This window comes from Macrobrachium nipponense, chromosome 38 (genome assembly GCF_015104395.2).
Source record: "Macrobrachium nipponense isolate FS-2020 chromosome 38, ASM1510439v2, whole genome shotgun sequence".
In the NCBI taxonomy this organism is placed as follows: domain Eukaryota; kingdom Metazoa; phylum Arthropoda; class Malacostraca; order Decapoda; family Palaemonidae; genus Macrobrachium; species Macrobrachium nipponense.
The window spans coordinates 61718646-61727556 of NC_061098.1; the positions used below are offsets into that span (position 1 = coordinate 61718646).

General features: G+C 33.8%; 1 pseudogene; it reads left to right on the forward strand.

The window, feature by feature from the left end:
* The first annotated feature begins 649 nt into the window (after positions 1 to 649).
* LOC135209847 (uncharacterized) overlaps positions 650 to 8911 on the forward strand; it is a 24344-nt pseudogene continuing 16082 nt past the window's right edge.

An 8911-nucleotide genomic window follows, 5' to 3' on the forward strand; every position in this document is an offset into this window, starting at 1 on the left:
ATATATATGATAAAAACCATAAGGCTTTATCTATGTGTGCGTGCGTATGCACGTACGTGTAATATATATATATATATATATATATATATATATAGATATATATATATATATATATATATATATATATATAATATATATATATATATATATATATTTATATATATATATATATATATATATATATATGAATTATGATAAAATCATAAGGTTTTATCTATGTGTGTGTGTATGCGCACACGTGTATGTATGTTTGTATGTGTGTATATATATATATATATATATATATATATATATATATATATATACATATATATATATATATATATTGTTACAAATATTTATCACCTCGTCTTCCCAGCAGTTATTTAATTTAATTTATTTCTAAATAAGCAGCCATGTTTACCCTAATATCAGCTGATTTAGGCGGGAAACACAAATTCAGGCCAGACTAGGCATGCCCGGCGCCAGCCGTTAGCTGCGGGAAAGACTCCGGTCAGCCGTAGGGACGTATCCCAAAAGGGAGTGTGTAGGTAGCTAGGTACTTTGTAGGCCTACTCCTAAGATCTTTTATCCTGTGAACTTCTCGCTGGCGATATGCTCCGTTTCCAGGAATGCCACCGGAAGGGGGATAAGCTGACCCCCACCACCCATGAATCACACATGCATTCGGCTTCAGTCCACTCGAGTCGGTAACCCAGGACACACGACCTGCCCAACCAGCCTTCCATTAGGCCTACCACGGCGCGACTGGCGCGCCCAGACCTCAGACAAAGAGGATTCCAGTTCCCTACAAAGGTCCACTTCCAATAATGCATCCAGGTACGTCTTGTGAATCAGTCATATTGCCAGGTCTTTACCTCCTAGTCACGTAACTACTCCCCATTTTCAAAATTCAAACTCCCTATTCTCAAATGAACATTCCTTTGTTCCTTTCAGTGCCTCGTGGCCGCATGTCTCCCTTTTGTGATCGTCCCAGACAAATGAAGTCATTGAATATTTCATTTAACACTAAGAGTTCCTCCCCAGTGTGTTAGACAAAGTGAGTAACTGTAACTTGTGTAAGAAATCTTTAACTCATTTGTGTCTAATCTGGGCATTCTTCCAGATCGGCTGAGTCACGTGGTCAAGTCTCTTCGCAAGTGCTGCCTTAATGCAAGATAATCTGAATAATTTTGAAAGCCAGCATTTACGTGAATCTTATTTTAGCCAGCCCTCCCCTTGTGAGAGATAAGATTGGTCCCCGTGCGGACAAGCTGCATTTACTCTTTCTCCAAGCCATTCAACGGCCTCGTGTAAATAAATGTATAGGTAATGTAAATTAATCAGCTGGTTTTTCAATGGTGACCTCCTCTAGAGTAAATTAACACAATAAATCCTTTTAAGGTAAGTTTCAAATAATTTATTCTGCATTTTCCCTCAAATACTTTCCTTTACATATTTGGGCCCTTAAGGCCGGGCTCATATGTAAATATATATATATATATATATATATATATATATATATATATATATATATATATATGTGTGTGTGTGTGTGTGTGTGTGTGTGTATGCATATTATACACTTTTAAATTCAGCATTCTATTATTTAAAAGCAACTGCCAAGAATCCCCTTAATATCTAAGCAGACTTAGGAAAAATTGAGCGACTTTTTGGTCAAGATAGTTCTTAACCCCAGGAAAAGCAAATCATCGTATCAAATCATTGAATAATGTATCAACTTAAGTACACACGCACCACTGTTTTACTGCAATGATAATGATTTACAAGTTGTTAAATATTGGGTTCTTAAAATAATGCTACAATCGACTTAGTAGATATATTTCATGACTAATAACTACATAATTCAAAGAAATCACAGTTCAGTATTTATTTGCGTAAGAAAATAATCTTCATATTGACGTTTATGTAACAAGATTAAACTCTCTCTCTCTCTCTCCTTTTTTCCTCCTCTACATCATTTGGCCATCTTTGATTTCAGAAATTTCTTACCCTACCTATTCTCTCTCTCTCTCTCTCTCTCTCTCTCTCTCTCTCTCTCTCTCTCTCTCTCTCTCATTTGCCCATCTTACACTTGTATCTACCCGTCGTCTTGGTAATCTCTCTCTCTCTCTCTCTCTCTCTCTTCTCTCTCTCTCTCTCTCTCTCTCTCCCCTTCCTGTTCTACATCATTTGGCCACCTTCCACTCTATCTGCCTTTAGTCTCAAGTAATCTAGCATCAAAAGAAATCCTCTTTTGATTCCTACGGTCCCTTTGTTTCAATTCACTATTTTTCCGCCTCTCTAAATTTTCGGGTCTACCTTTCAGCCCAATTTTCTCTTCCATTTCTTCCAGGAAATCTTTGATATTGTTTCGTCTCCAATCAATTGCCTTTGGTCCGTTTGTAAAAACCTCTTTTGAGATTCTTCTCTTCCCTTTGTTATTTCAATTTGAATTTTCATTATTTTTTTTTTTTTTTTTTTTTTGCTCGGGGGACACGAGTTGAATAAGTTCGTCTTTTGTGTGGCAGAAACGGGTCGTTCAAATTGGGTTTCAAAGTTTAACTTCGGAATGGATTTAGATGTTAAGGGAATTTTCTCAACAGTGGGTCAAGTTAGGGTCACTGGACCATACTAGGTCATGGCCAGGTGACCTACTAACAAATCTGGTGTCTAGTGAACGAGTTAGTGAATCATAAAATCCTAATTCAGATAGACTATCACTAGAGGTTATATGGAACTAAAGAGCAACTGAAGATTAATGGTAAATGAAAGAAAGGGGAATATGAATGATGAGCCTTCTTTGAATATAATCATATGAGAAGACAATTCTTTCTTTCTGCAAATCTTCAGCTTTGAAAACTCTTATGGACAGAGCCAGCAGTCTATATAACCAATAGGGCTCCAGAGAAAGACCAGTCTGCACAGAGAGAGAGAGAGAGAGAGAGAGAGAGAGAGAGAGAGAGAGCAGCTACAGAAAAGGGTAAGACAAAAATAAATATGAGGGGATCGAAAATCAAACCGATACAGCTAAAAATCAGGAGACGTCAGCTACAGCAGAGAACAGGAATGAATTTGCTCCTCGCATGAACATTTGGAGATCAGAAGATTCCATAACTACACTCAGCATACTATTTCACATTTTAGTTGTGGCCAGGATAAACTTCCTGGTGAACAAATCATTAAGAGAAGTAAAACATCTGTGTCATTTAAAGACAGACAGAAGGCAGACTCTGAACAGGGCAGACAAACAGAAAAAAAAAAACACTACACGTGACGCAATCCGGGATGTCGGAACCCAGAAAAGAAAAGAAATATGATCATTAAGGAGAATTGGAAATACCTTAACTGACCTCAGGCAAAACTCTTAACGAAACAGAATCGACGGCTTTGAATTCAAAGCATTTATTGTTTGGATAGCATTGGGAATGTTCCCTTTGTCAAAGGCTTCGTTCTTTCTCCTGCCTGAAATGTAGGTCTGTTTCATTACCAAGTCAGCAATACCTCATGTGGTATGCACTTTATTTTAAATCATTGCTTTTCTTTGCCCTTACAAATATCTATATTATTTCAATTTTTCATAGTTTTCTTCTATAGTTTCAAAAATAAGGAAGATATTCACGGACAGAAGGAATAGTACATTATACTTTTAAAAGGTGGTAAATTTGTATATAATTGTATATAACAGTAGACATACTCTTCATAAATAAAAGTATAACACGTTTGTAAATACTTGCATATATTCTTTGTACAAAATCTTCCTAGTTCTGCAAAATAATTCAAAATGTCAAAACGCTTCAAAAGTCAATTAAAACTATTTTAATGTCTCTAAACCGATATCGTTCTCATCCCATTCAAACTGACATCTAAGTTTTACAAACGTCTTATTTTGTAAAACATACATACCTATTATTATTATTATTATTATTATTATTATTATTATTATTATTATTATTATTATTATTATTATTATTATTATTATTGAGATGATGAACCCTATTCATATGGAACAACCCCACAGGGACCACTGAATTGAAATGCAACCTACCAAAGGATTTGGTGTTCATTTGAAAGAAGTAACAGGAGGTAACAGGAAACCCAGAAAGAAGAGATCGATCGACAGAACAGAAGAGATAAATCAGCAAATCATTAAATAATCAGATGAAAATGTAATTAGATTATTGAATTATTCACCTGAACTTTCGAGGTTGCAGGGAGATATTCATAGTCCACAGAATTCCATCCTCTGATCAGATACAAAATATGCGTCAAGAAAAACAAAAATAAATGTGAGACAAAAAAACTTCCTCACGGAGACTATTCCTCAGTCCACAGACCTCATTCTCTAATAAGACACAATACTCCACAACAAACGAAAACAAATGTGCTAACTAAACCCAAACCTACTTCATACATAAAAAACAAACTCCAAATTTAATCCAAAATGAAAACCATTGTCACACAGACACCCAACCCCACGCACAAGAAACCGCCTCCATACGTGGCCATCAACAATGTCAAACAGAGACTGAAAGCAATCTCCATATATATCAAACCATTTCGTGCTTGCAGACGTACAAAGTTAAAAGACAGAGGGCCAGGGATTGCATGCGACCAGCCACAGAAGAGTGATTATGGAAAAAATACAACTGTGGGGATTCTGGTCCAAAGCTAATCTGTGCTTCCCTGTTTCAAGGGGGAGAGTGACTGGCCCTAAGACATTCGTTTTATAAGTTTCCAAATAATCTGGAGTTCAAGGTGAAAGATTGTTGAAAGAGGGAGTTTTACGTGAAATATATCTCTCTTATGAAGGATATTTTGTATAAATATTGGATATTCTTATAATATATCTTATATATATTATATATATCTATATATATATATTATATATTATATATTATATATATATATATAGTATATATAATAAAAAACGGAACAATCCCAAAAAATAGAAACCAGCCCCCCCAAAAAAACTTCAATAATACAGAGATGAATTTAAATAATATACAAGGAGATACATTATATAGGAGGATATATAATTTTATAGAGATATATATATATTATATATATATATCATATATATATATATATATATATATAGATATATATAAAATTATATATACATAGAATATAGTATATATATATATATATATATATATATACATATATATATATATATATACTATATATATATATATATATGTTATAATATATATATATATATATATATATATTTTTATATATATATAACATATATAATATACATAATTATATTCTATATATATATATATATATATATTAATATATATTTATATATATGCAATCTTCCACCATATTCGTTTATCAACGGAATGTATTAGAAATGGTTACTAAATCTTTCAAGTCGAAAAAATATCGAATCACGACATATAATACACAAAAAGCCAATCATGTCAAGATGACCAAACAATCGACATCTACAGATTTCACCAAAATCCGTCCGTTCATTCTCGAGAAACAACGCCCTGTGTACTTGAAACAAACGCAAAAACACACAGTAACAAACAGCTAAGGTAATAAATAAACCTCAATAACTTGACGTTATCACATACATAAAAACTAAGTTTTCACCAACTAGCCCATAACTTTAGGACTACAATTAGATTTCATTATTCGACAACACAAAAGGAGTCACTGGTTCAAACATGATATTAATAAACTTTGTATGGAAATCAATATATCGTGAAAAAAGGGTTCCTTATTCCGCAATTGTTGCAGTTGTAAAATAACGTGTTTTATTTTTTAAGTTTGTTCTTGCACTTACTGCCTATTTAGGGGGAGTAGAAATAGTACTTTCAATTGTCAGGTGCTTAAAAGTATCGATAATTACCGGTTTAATATACGGTTTTCAGTCGTACAATTATCATATAAGGTTAACTCTAGAAATAGTCTTGATTAACAAACAAGCCTTAAGTTCTCTCTCTCTCTCTCTCTCTCTCTCTCTCTCTCTCTCTCTCTCTCTCTCTCTCTCTCTCTCTCTCTTTGATTACCAACTCTGTCTCTCTTCGTTCTGTAGTGCTTACCAATACAATCTCTCTCTCTCTCTCTCTCTCTCTCTCTCTCTCTCTCTCTCTTTTATTTCCATCTCTCTTTGTATTTTCGTTCTTATTGCTCAGCATTATACTTGTTCTCTCTCTCTCTCTCTCTCTCTCTCTCTCTCTCTCTCTCTCTCTCTCTCTCTCTCTGATTTCCATCTTTCTTTATATCTTCGTTCTTATGTGCTCAGCATTATACTTGTTCTCTCTCTCTCTCTCTCTCACTCTCTCTCTCCCTCCTTATGTGTGTTGAACGTCACGCACGCCCGGGCAGCCTCATCAGCCAAGCTTTTAGGCGGCTGAATCCAGAAGGATGTATAGAGAGAGGCTGTGGGCGGTGGGTATGGGGCGGTAGGTATGGGGCGGTGGGCGGAATCGGGACTTGGGAAAGAGAACGGCACAAAGAAATTTCGTGTAACAAAGAAGTTGATGGAAATTCTCAGAACAAAATCTAATTTTGTACGACTCAAAATAAAATAAATTAATAAATAATTAAATTTATTCTGCGCACAAAATCTGATTCGCAGAATACACTTTCGTCTTAACAGTGATTAAATAAATCTAATAACATACCTTAATGGATGTTTATTGAGATGACGTCCTTTCTGGAAAAAGAAAAAAAAATATAATGTAATTGATAATCTCAGAACAACGGCTAATATTTTAGACAAGTAGGCAGGCTTCAAAAGCTCCAAAAGACCAAATCACACAAACTTAAAAAAGAGATTCACCCATGAAACAAAAGAAAAAAAAAAGGTGAATACTCTACGAGCAGCATTATCATTATTCAGAAGATGAATTCTATTCATATGGAACAAACTCACATGAGCCGCTGACTTGAAATTCAAATTTCCAAAGAGTAAGGTGTTACTTGAAAGAAATAACAGACGGTAATAGGAAATACAGAAAGAAGAGATCGGTTATTATAAAAGAAAAAGTAAGTTCCAGTTGTAGATACTGAATATACTAATCTCATAAGTTTCTGTACTTAATGACTTAATTGCGTTCCTAATAATTAAAAATAGAGAAATGTAATATGAAGATGATACAAGAAGCTTCTAATTACTGAAAGGTCTACAAAGCTTTCATATTTTTCCTATGATCGTGCTTTAGATGACGGGATAAAAAATCTAATTTTATCAGCGCAATACCTTTCATGAATTAGAACCAATATTTCAGACCACTCACAACACAATGTGTCAGTATGTGCTTAAGCAAATATAACATAAAACGAGTCTCAAATGAAAGAGCAATATAATGACAGCCGTCACAAAGCTCCTTTGACATGTGACATGAAATATTAACAAAGGAATGCTGCTTTGACTCTTTCCATTGCATAAATCATCACTTCCCATTTACATCTCTTGAATAAATAAAAAAAAAAAACAGATAATAGATTATCTGAATTATTCAAGTAGGTTACAGGGATTTCGCAATTGCTTGGACATCAAAAATGTAAAGGGGACGAATCGAGAGAGGATGTCACCTTTTGGATTACGTGACGCAACGAACCCATTTCGAAAATAAATAAAAGAAAACCCTTTATGAAAGATCACTGTTTTTGATAAATGATGGTTTTATAGATACATTTGTGAGTGTATGAAGCTTCATGCATAAGAGATTTGAGTTCACTTGTTATATATGAAAATTTCAATATAACTAGGTCGGTGTAGAAATATCCTAAAAAGTATGATAGAACTGGGAACAGGGAAGAAGAACTATTTATATTATATATATATATAATATATATAATATATATATATATATATATATATATATATATATATATATATATGGTGGAAAAATGGAAGTGACTATACAGAGAGGTCTCACACTTGACTTTCCGTGAGAATAAACAACGTAAATATCTGGAGATTAGAGCAAGTGATATAACCATGGCTAAATCGTTAAAGCCTTACAGACATCTACAAAATGTTATTTATCCGAACAGTCCCATCATAGCCCTCACCAAAAAGCCGTCCTCCCATTCTCGAGATATATATATTTATATGTATGTATATATTATATTATATATATATATATATATATATATATAGCTATATATATATACATATATATATATATATATATATATATATATACATATATATATATATATATATATATATATATATATATATAGATATATATATATATATTTATCGTTCAGTTGGCGATATAGGCATTCTTTGACAAAGAGCCATAATGAACTCTCGAGATAATGAACTGACGTAACCACTGAACGCAAAATGGATATTTTTTGGCACTCAATTAGAGCAAAAACTCGGACAGAAACAGACGCATTATTTGGCAACAGAGAACAGGTTACGAGATCAAACACCGGTAATAATAAACTTTATACAGAGTTATAAATATACCACAAAGATTCTCTTTTACTTAATTGTTGCTGCTGTGAATAAAATCGCCTCTCTTTTCCTTATCGCTGGATATATTGGGATCACCTTTAATCAGAACTGGTTTAAAATACCTGTTGTAATTACTGAATAATACTGAAAGAATCTAAAATTATATCCTGTTACCATCAGGTGAAAAAGGTCTCTCGATTGTATAATCCGGTTGCTTTAAGCCTCTCTCTCTCTCTCTCTCTCTCTCTCTCTCTCTCTCTCTCCTCTCTCTTTTTACAACATTTGGTGCTTTTATTTCTTTTCTTCATTGTGTACTTCGCCTCATATTCTCTCTCTGGCTAAGCTTCCTCTATGTGCTCAGCGTTAAGCACGCGTAGGCAGGCTCATCGACAAAGCTTTTAGGCAATTTACGACGTTTCTAAAACATGGAAGCGAAAGGCTGGAGAGAGAGAGAGAGAGAGAGAGAGAGAGAGAGAGAGAGAGAGAGAGAGA